Here is a 9,048-nt window from a genome sequence, read left to right as displayed (position 1 = left end):
ACCAAATAGATTAAGGCCAAACCACCAAATATAAGTATAATAATTACAACTATTAAATTATAATATATATATATATATATATATATATGTATATTAAATTTAGATTTGTGTTTAAAATTTAAGATAATCAAAGCATTTATATATATGTATGGAGAAACCTTTATACATATATTATCAAACAAACAAGTTGGTGGATTATTCACTTGAAATACTTAAATATTATTTGCAAACATAGAGTTGGTGTCTTTTGATTGATGTAGTAAGATGATGCCTTCTACTTTGTTCTTTTTATTGTCTAATATATGCCCTAATATAGCTATTACAAAGAGGAATAAGTATGGTATTGGAAGCATCTTTAGTGGACCAATATTTCCAAGGTAAAAATTAGCCCATGTTTTCCATTAATAGTAATTAAGGCTACCACTTCTATAATAAGTGACATCACTATTTCAATCCATTTGCTTATAAATGCTAATTGTATCATTGTGTCACGGCCATAATCATGTAAGCTAATAATTACATATAGAAATAGGTAGAAGTAAGTAAAAGTAGATAAAAGTAAGTTAATTCTATAATATTTAATATAGAAGCTTCTTAGAAACTTCCTAGACGCTGCTTTAACTTCATAGGTGTCTTTAATTGACTTTTTGGATTAGAAACGTGGTCAACAAGTTGGCCATGTGCCACACATGTTGTTAGCTTGAAGATCAAGCTAACTATGTGGCCCACACATAGAAAAACTTGCCTTATAAGTCAAGGCATGTGTCTTACAAAGTCAACACATATTGGAGGTCCTATAGAACGTCGTCACGTAGCCCTTAGTTAGATAGTATATTTAGAGACAAGAGTGAAGGCTTCTTCACTCTTGTCAACTCCTTTCTTGCTTCTAGTCCAGGTTCAAGAGTCTTTAGTTTCTTGTCTTGTGGCAATAGCCATTCCAGTTTCTTTTTAATATACCTACTTGTTTATATTTTGACTTATTATATCGAGATAGCCCTTTTGTGTATATTTTCCTTCATCGAGTCTTTGTCCTTGACAGATTGATAAGAGTACACTTACAATATCAGAGCTTTGTTTTTCTTGAGTGAGAGTGGATTACCCCTTTCTCTTAACAAGACATAAGCGTATTAGAAGTTTGCGGATTACCCACTTCTAAACTGATATTGTTCTTAGTATCTTCTTTGTTATCAAGTCTTTCTTTTCTTTTCTCTTGAGCAGTATCAAATAAATTTTTCTTAGTGTCATTATGGTAGAGCTTGTTGAAATGAAGAATGCAATGGTACAAATTCAAGAGCAAATGAGGGAGTTAATGCTTGCGATGCATCAACTCAATTCACCAACACATGAAAGAACAAGAATAGCAGAAAGTGGGGATATAGAGATGATTGGAGCTGCTTCAACATCTACAACAAATCACGTTCCTTCTCCAATTGTACAACACCCTGTAAGCACTAGAGAACCAAGAATTGCCTTACCCAAGAAATTTGATGGTACGAGATCTAAGTTTCGAGGGTTCATCAATCAAGTACAATTAATAATTGAACTTCAATCACAAAGCTATTCAACTCCAGGATCACAAGTCAGGTTTATTGGCACTCTACTTTCCGGTTCTGCATTATCATGGTTTTCGTCTTTTTTTGAACAACGAAATCCAATATTGGACAATTTGGAAGCTTTTTTGGCAGAGTTTCGATCTATGTATGGTGAACACGATGCAACTCGTGTTGCATTAAATAAGATCCGAATTCTACGACAAAGAAATCGCTCAGTAACAGTGTATGCTTCACAATTTCGACAACTTGCAATTGACATCAAGTGGGATGATGCTGCACTCATGAGTCAATTTCTTTATGGATTGCAATACGAAGTAAAGTAATTGATGCTCAACTTACCTGATCCTCAAACTTTGAGTCAAGCAATCGATTTTGCGGTAAAATGTGATAATCGACTTTTCGAATTTCGATCTGAGAATCATTCACGAGAACCTCAACGTTATTACTCAATGGCAACATCAACATCTTTGCCAAAAGTACATTCGGAAGTAGAAGACATGCAAATTGACGCGGTACATTTTAAACCTCTAACTGAGCAAGAAAAGATTCGTCGTCGTCAAGAAGGATTATGTTTATATTGCGGAGAACCTAAGCACACTGCTCAACATTGTCCAAAGAAACGACGCAACTATAAAATGAGGGGTACGACGGTCAAAGAAGACAACATGTCGGAAAACGGATTTGTCCAGCTACAATAGGGACCGTGCAGCTGGAACCTTGTACAATTCCTAATGAAGGTCCTATCCTCTCCTCAGAACCCTCTCCTTGTTTTATAATAGACTTATATTTAGGACCTAAGAATTACAAAGCCTCTGCTTTATTAGATTCGGGAGCCTCAGCATGTTTTTTAGATGAACAATTTGTTAAAAGTCGTAAAATACCCTTTGTACAGAAACCTAAACCAGTACATGTAGAAGTCATAGATGGTCGTCCCTTGTCTTCTGGAGATGTCACTCATGAAACTCATCCTATAAAAGTAACAATAGACGGTCATGATAGCTACATAGCTTTTAACATAATTAAATCCCCGTTCAATCCAGTTATTTTAGGTTTATCCTGGCTAGAAAAATATAACCCTCGAATAGATTGGAATTCGCGTAAACTTGACTTTTCCCAGAGCATTATTAATAGTTCTACTAACCAAGTAAAAAATTATAAGTCTAGTATAGTAAAACCCGTACTGATAGGTGCAAAAGCATTTATACACGCAGCAAAACAAGGATCAACTTTTGCTATTTATGCTGCACCTATTTCTGAAAACGTAAAGACTTCAAGTGGCATTCCAAGTCAATATCAGGAGTATCAAGACGTTTTTGAGAAAAAGAATGCAGATATTCTTCCTGAGCATCGTCCATATGATTGTTCAATCGACCTCAAGGAAGGAACTCAGCCACCATTTGGACCAATTTACAGTTTATCGCAAGATGAGATGGCTGAACTAAAAACATATATTGACGAGAATTTAGCGAAGAATTTCATACGCCATTCAAAATCTCCAGCAAGAGCTCCAATTCTATTCGTAAAGAAAAAAAGATGGATCTTTATGAATGTGTGTTGATTATCGAGGACTCAACAAGATCACAATCAAGAATAGGTATCCATTACCTTTGATATCAGGACTCCTTGACCAGTTGAATCAAGCTAAGATCTATACAAAAATAGATCTAAGAGGAGCATATAATCTAGTACGGATCAAAGAAGGAAATGAATGGAAGACTGCGTTTGAACCAGGTATGGACATTTCGAATATAATGTCATGCCCTTTGGACTCACGAATGCACCATCTGCTTTTCAATATCTCATGAATGATGTATTTCGTGAATTCTTAGATAATTTTGTCGTCTGCTATCTAGACGATATCCTGATCTATTCTAAGAACGTCGAAGAACATGAAATACATGTTCATCAAGTATTACAAAAACTTAGAGATGCAGGATTGTATGCCAAGATGGAAAAGTGTGTATTTCATACTACTCAAGTTGACTTTTTAGGATACATCATTTCAAATGATGGTCTCATGATGGATTCTAAGAAAGTCCAAACAATCATGGATTGGAAGATTCCAAGGACGGTAAGAGATGTCCAATGTTTCTTGGGATTTGCCAATTACTATCAGATCTTCATCAAAGCTTTCTCACGAGTTGCAGCTCCACTTACACGCTTGACTAGTAAAGATAAATTTCAATGGAATCAAGAAGCGGAAGCAGCATTTGAAGCCTTGAAGACATCGTTTGTCTCTGCACCAGTCTTATATCGTGTTGACTTCTCCAAGGCATTTTTTATGGAAACAGATGCATCAGATTTTGCCTTGGGTGCAGTTTTATCAAAAATGGGAACAGATGACAAACTTCATCCGATAGCTTTTCATTCAAGAAAATTCTCAGCAGCCGAGATCAATTATGAGATCCACGATAAAGAACTTCTTGCGATCGTGGATTCCTTTCAAGAATGGCATCATTATCTAGAAGGCGCTTCTAATCCAGTCACTGTGTATACAGATCACAAGAACCTCGAGTATTTCATGTCAGCACGCGTCTTGAATCGTCGTCAAGCTCGTTGGAGTATGTCTTTGTCAAGATTCGAGTTCATTATCACTTATCGGCCAGGAAAACAACAAGGTTTGTCTGATGCCCTATCTAGACGTTCTTATTTTGCACCAAAAGAAGGAGATGCAGCTTTTGAGCAACAAAGAACGGTCCTCTTGAAACCGGAGAAATTTCATCTCCGAGCAATGAAATCAACATTGACTGTTGATTCAACTTTTCTCAAGCAAATCCAGTCCAGTATGTCCTCAGACCCTCTTGTTTATGATATCGAGAATAATTCTTCCAAATCTCATGATCCTTCTAAGTTCGACTTGAAGAATAATCTATTATATTTTGAAGGATGCCTATATGTTCCAGAAAGAGAAGCACGTTTACGTGTTCTTCAAGCACATCATGACTTTCGAGCAGCAGGGCACTTTGGATATAATAAGACTTTGGAACTCATATCAAGAGATTTTTGGTGGCCACAAATGTGGAAGTCAGTCAAAGACTTTGTACAATCATGTGATATTTGTTCAAGATCAAAAATTCCTCGTCATCGACCTTACGGACTTCTTCAGCCATTACCTATACCAGAACAACCATGGTCTTCTGTTTCTATGGATTTCATCACAGATCTTCCAAGCTCAAGATCTTATGATTCTATATTTGTGATAGTAGATCGTTTCACCAAGATGGCACATTTTGTGCCATGTACAAAATCTATCACAGGTGAAGAAACAGCTAAGCTTTTCATTGATAATATCTATCGCTATCATGGATTACCTAAAGATATCATATCGGATAGGGGAATTCAATTTGTGTCAAGATTTTGGAGGACCTTTTTCAAGATTTTAAAAGTGGACATAAAGCTATCTTCGGCTCTCCATCCTCAAACTGATGGACAAACAGAGCACGTAAACCAAGTCTTGGAGCAATATTTAAGGTGTACTATCAACTACCATCAAGATGATTGGACAACCCTTCTGCCATTGGCAGAGTTTGCTTATAATAATACGGTACATTCTTCCACGCAACAAACACCTTTCTTTGCCAATTATGGCTATCATCCACGACTTGATACTTTTGATTTTTCAAAAGTTGATAATCCTGCAGCAGAAGATATGGCAAATCGGTTGTCAGAGTTATATGCAATAATGAAGACGCAAGTGAAGGAAGCTCAAGAACGACAAAAGATAAACGCAGATCTATATCGTAAGGAGCAACCACAACTCAATGTGGGTGATAAGGTATGGCTACTTCGTCGCAATATCAAGACTACTCGACCTTGTGACAAGTTGGACTATCGTAGGCTTGGCCCCTTTTCTGTTTCTGAACAGATCAACCCAGTTGCATATCGGTTACATCTACCGGAGTCAATGAAGATCCATCCTGTATTCCACGTGTCTCTTCTTGAACCATATAAGATAGTGGATATACAAGAAAGAAGACAAATGCCACCGCCTCCTATAGAAGTAGATAATAATGAAGAATTTGAGGTGGAAGAGATATTAGACTCAAGGCGGCGCCGAAATAAGGTGGAATATCTTGATCATTGGCGCGGATATGATATTAGTGAATGCACATGGGAGCCATCCAGGAATCTAGCAAATGCATCAGCTAAAGTCAAAGTTTTTCATCAACGACATCCATCGAAACCAAGATGAAAATCTCTCTTATAAAAGAGACAAGATTGAGGCAAGATAACATTCAATTTCCTATCCTTGTTTGTAACTTCTTTACATTTGTGACGCTAACTAGATGGAGAGCCAACAACCAACAGATTCAACTCAAGAACCTTCGTTTGCTGACCTGCCGGATGAGACATTATGATTGTCACAACCTTTAAGACGACACAATCGAGATGAAGATCTTCAAGAACGACATGTTCTTCCTAGAATAAATGGTGAGATACAACGCGTTTGGTATCACGATTTGGGAAGGGACTCCCGATGTTTGGTGATTTTACTAGAAGTAGGAACAACTCCTGATGGTGTTCCAAATATTCTATTCGAAGAAAGTTACGAAGGCCTCAACAATGATCAAATAACTGGGTGGTCTTCCCGCCCTGGTATGGGACACTACCGATGGTTGAGAGGCCCTCTCAATCATCTTCGAAGAGAACAGAGATCAGAGTATGTAGCGAATACAATTCGTCGCATCATAGATTTCCTCAATATATGATGACCGCTCCTCGTGGAACTCGTCTCTAGAAGGGAGGGTAATGTCACGGCCATAATCATGTAAGCTAATAATTACATATAGAAATAGGTAGAAGTAAGTAAAAGTAGATAAAAGTAAGTTAATTCTATAATATTTAATATAGAAGCTTCCTAGACGCTGCTTTAACTTCATAGGTGTCTTTAATTGACTTTTTGGATTAGAAACGTGGTCAACAAGTTGGCCATGTGCCACACATGTTGTTAGCTTGAAGATCAAGCTAACTATGTGGCCTACACGTAGAAAAACTTGCCTTGTAAGTCAAGGCATGTGTCCTACAAAGTCAACACATATTGGAGGTCCTATAGAACGTCGCCACGTAGCCCCTAGTTAGATAGTATATTTAGAGACAAGAGTGAAGGCTTCTTCACTCTTGTCAACTCCTTTCTTGCTTCTAGTCCAGGTTCAAGAGTCTTTAGTTTCTTGTCTTGTGGCAATAGCCATTCCAGTTTCCTTTTAATATACCTACTTGTTTATATTTTGACTTATTATATCGAGATAGCCCTTTTGTGTATATTTTCCTTCATCGAGTCTTTGTCCTTGACACATTGTTGTTTTTAGGAAGGTCCAACTAATGCAATCAAATGTCTTTTCAAAATTTAAAAATATCTTGATTATTTTCTTTTACTCAAGTCATTGCTTCCATCACTAGGAATACATTGTAAAATATGTATTGTCTTCTTATGATTCTTGTTTGAATTGTGAGAATCCATCTAGGCAAGTTTGGTATTAATTGTTTTTTCAATATTTTTTCTATAATCTAATAAATTTGATTCAAAAGAAAAATTGAAAAATAATTTGTAATTAAATGTAAGTCACTTAATTTTGGAATTAATATAATATTACTAATATTGAGTTTAGAAAAGAGTCTTTTTATTAATAGGACTTCTTGTATTAGTTCTACCACATCTGCTCATATGTCAAACCAGCATTGTTGGAAAACTTTTGACAATACCATGTCCAACCCAAGTGATTTTTCTTTGAGTAGATCTTTTATTGTTATTTTTATCTCTTTTGTTATTGTGTCATATTCCATGTCTTTATTTTCTGCTTCTATAGCTAATTTTGGCAAACTAGAAAAGCACCTTCTTCAAGCTACATTGTTTGTTTCTACCTCTATATCTTTTGTATATAGTTTTTTTTTTTTTAAATGTTTGTGTATAAATAGGGATGTCTTTTAAGTGAGACAATATACAACCACTATTGTTAAACTCCTAGATTTCTATCTTTCAATATTGTGCTCTATAGTGTTTTAAGAATTCTAAATTTTAGTAATTTCCTACCATAATCTATTTAGCTCAAAAGGAGTTGCATTGTTTTTCCAAGTGTTTATGGCAAATTTTCTGTAGTTGTAATTGAACTAAGTTGGATTGTTGTCTGGTCTTGTCAATTTTTTTGGAGTAGTTTTATTGTGGGTAGTTTTATTAATTGGAATTGATCTTGTTGTTTCTTGATTTATACTGTTAGCCTTGTTGCATGTGGTGTCAAACCATGTTCATTTCCCAGATTACTTGGGTTGTGGAGTTTTGGTGTAGATAGGTCATCTATTATTTGTTTTGAGTTGCTCGTTGTTATAGTTTCTTGTGTAGGTGTTTGGGGGTTGAGGGTGTATGTTAATTGTGGCTCTGAATCCTGGTCACGGCCATAATCATGTAAGCTAATAATTACATATACAAATAGGTAGAAGTAAGTAAAAGTAGATAAAAGTAAGTTAATTCTATAGTATTTAATATGAAAGCTTCTTACAAGCTTCCTAGACGCTGCTTTGACTTCATAGGTGTCTTTAATTGACTTTTTGGATTTGAAACATGGTCAATAAGTTGGCCATGTGCCACACATGTTGTTAGCTTGAAGATCAAGCTAACTATGTGGCCCACACGTTGAAAAACTTCTCTTGTAAGTCATGGCATGTGTCCTACAAAGTCAACACATATTGGAGGTCCTATAGAACGTCGCCACGTAGCCCCTTGTTAAATAGTATATATAGAGACAAGAGTGAAGGCTTTTTCACTCTTGTCAACTCCTTTCTTGCTTCTAGTCTAGTTTCAAAGGTCTCTAGTTTTCTTGTCTTTTGGCAATAGCCATTCCAGTTTCTCTTTCAATATATATACTTGTTTATATATATTTTGTTACCTCTCTTTGAGTGAAGGCTCCCTTGTCTAAATTATTTTTTCATCGAGTTCTTGTCCTTGACAGATTGACAAGAGTACACCTACATTATCAGAGCTTTGTCTAATCTTGATTAAGAGTGGATTTCCCCTTTTTCTTGATAATATATAAGCGTATTAGAAGTTGCGGATTACCCTCTTCTAAATTGATATTGTCCTTAGTATTTTCTTTGTCCGCAAGTCCTCTCTTCTATTTGTCTTGAGCGATATTAGACATCTTCTCTCTTCTAAGTATTATCATGGCAGAACTTCTTGAAATGAAGAGTGTAATGGCACCAATGTAAGAGCAATTGAGGGAGTTAATGCTTGCGATGCATCAACTTAATTTACCACCACAAAGAGCAACAAGATTGGCAGGAAGTGAAGATATAGAAATGGTTGGAGCTGCTTTAACATCTGTACCAAATCATGTCCTTTCTCCTATGGTGGAACGCCCTTCAAATGTTAGAGAACCAAGAATTACCCTACCCGAGAAGTTTGATGGCACCAGATCCAAGTTTCGAGGATTTATCAATCAAGTACAACTTGTGATTGAACTTCAACCTCAAAGCTATCAAAGTACAGGATCACAAGTTAGATTCA

This window comes from Physcomitrium patens, chromosome 15 (assembly GCF_059467195.1).
Source record: "Physcomitrium patens ecotype Gransden chromosome 15, ASM5946719v1, whole genome shotgun sequence".
In the NCBI taxonomy this organism is placed as follows: domain Eukaryota; kingdom Viridiplantae; phylum Streptophyta; class Bryopsida; order Funariales; family Funariaceae; genus Physcomitrium; species Physcomitrium patens.
The sequence above is the reverse complement of the archived record's forward strand: the minus strand, read 5'-3'. Positions refer to the sequence as shown.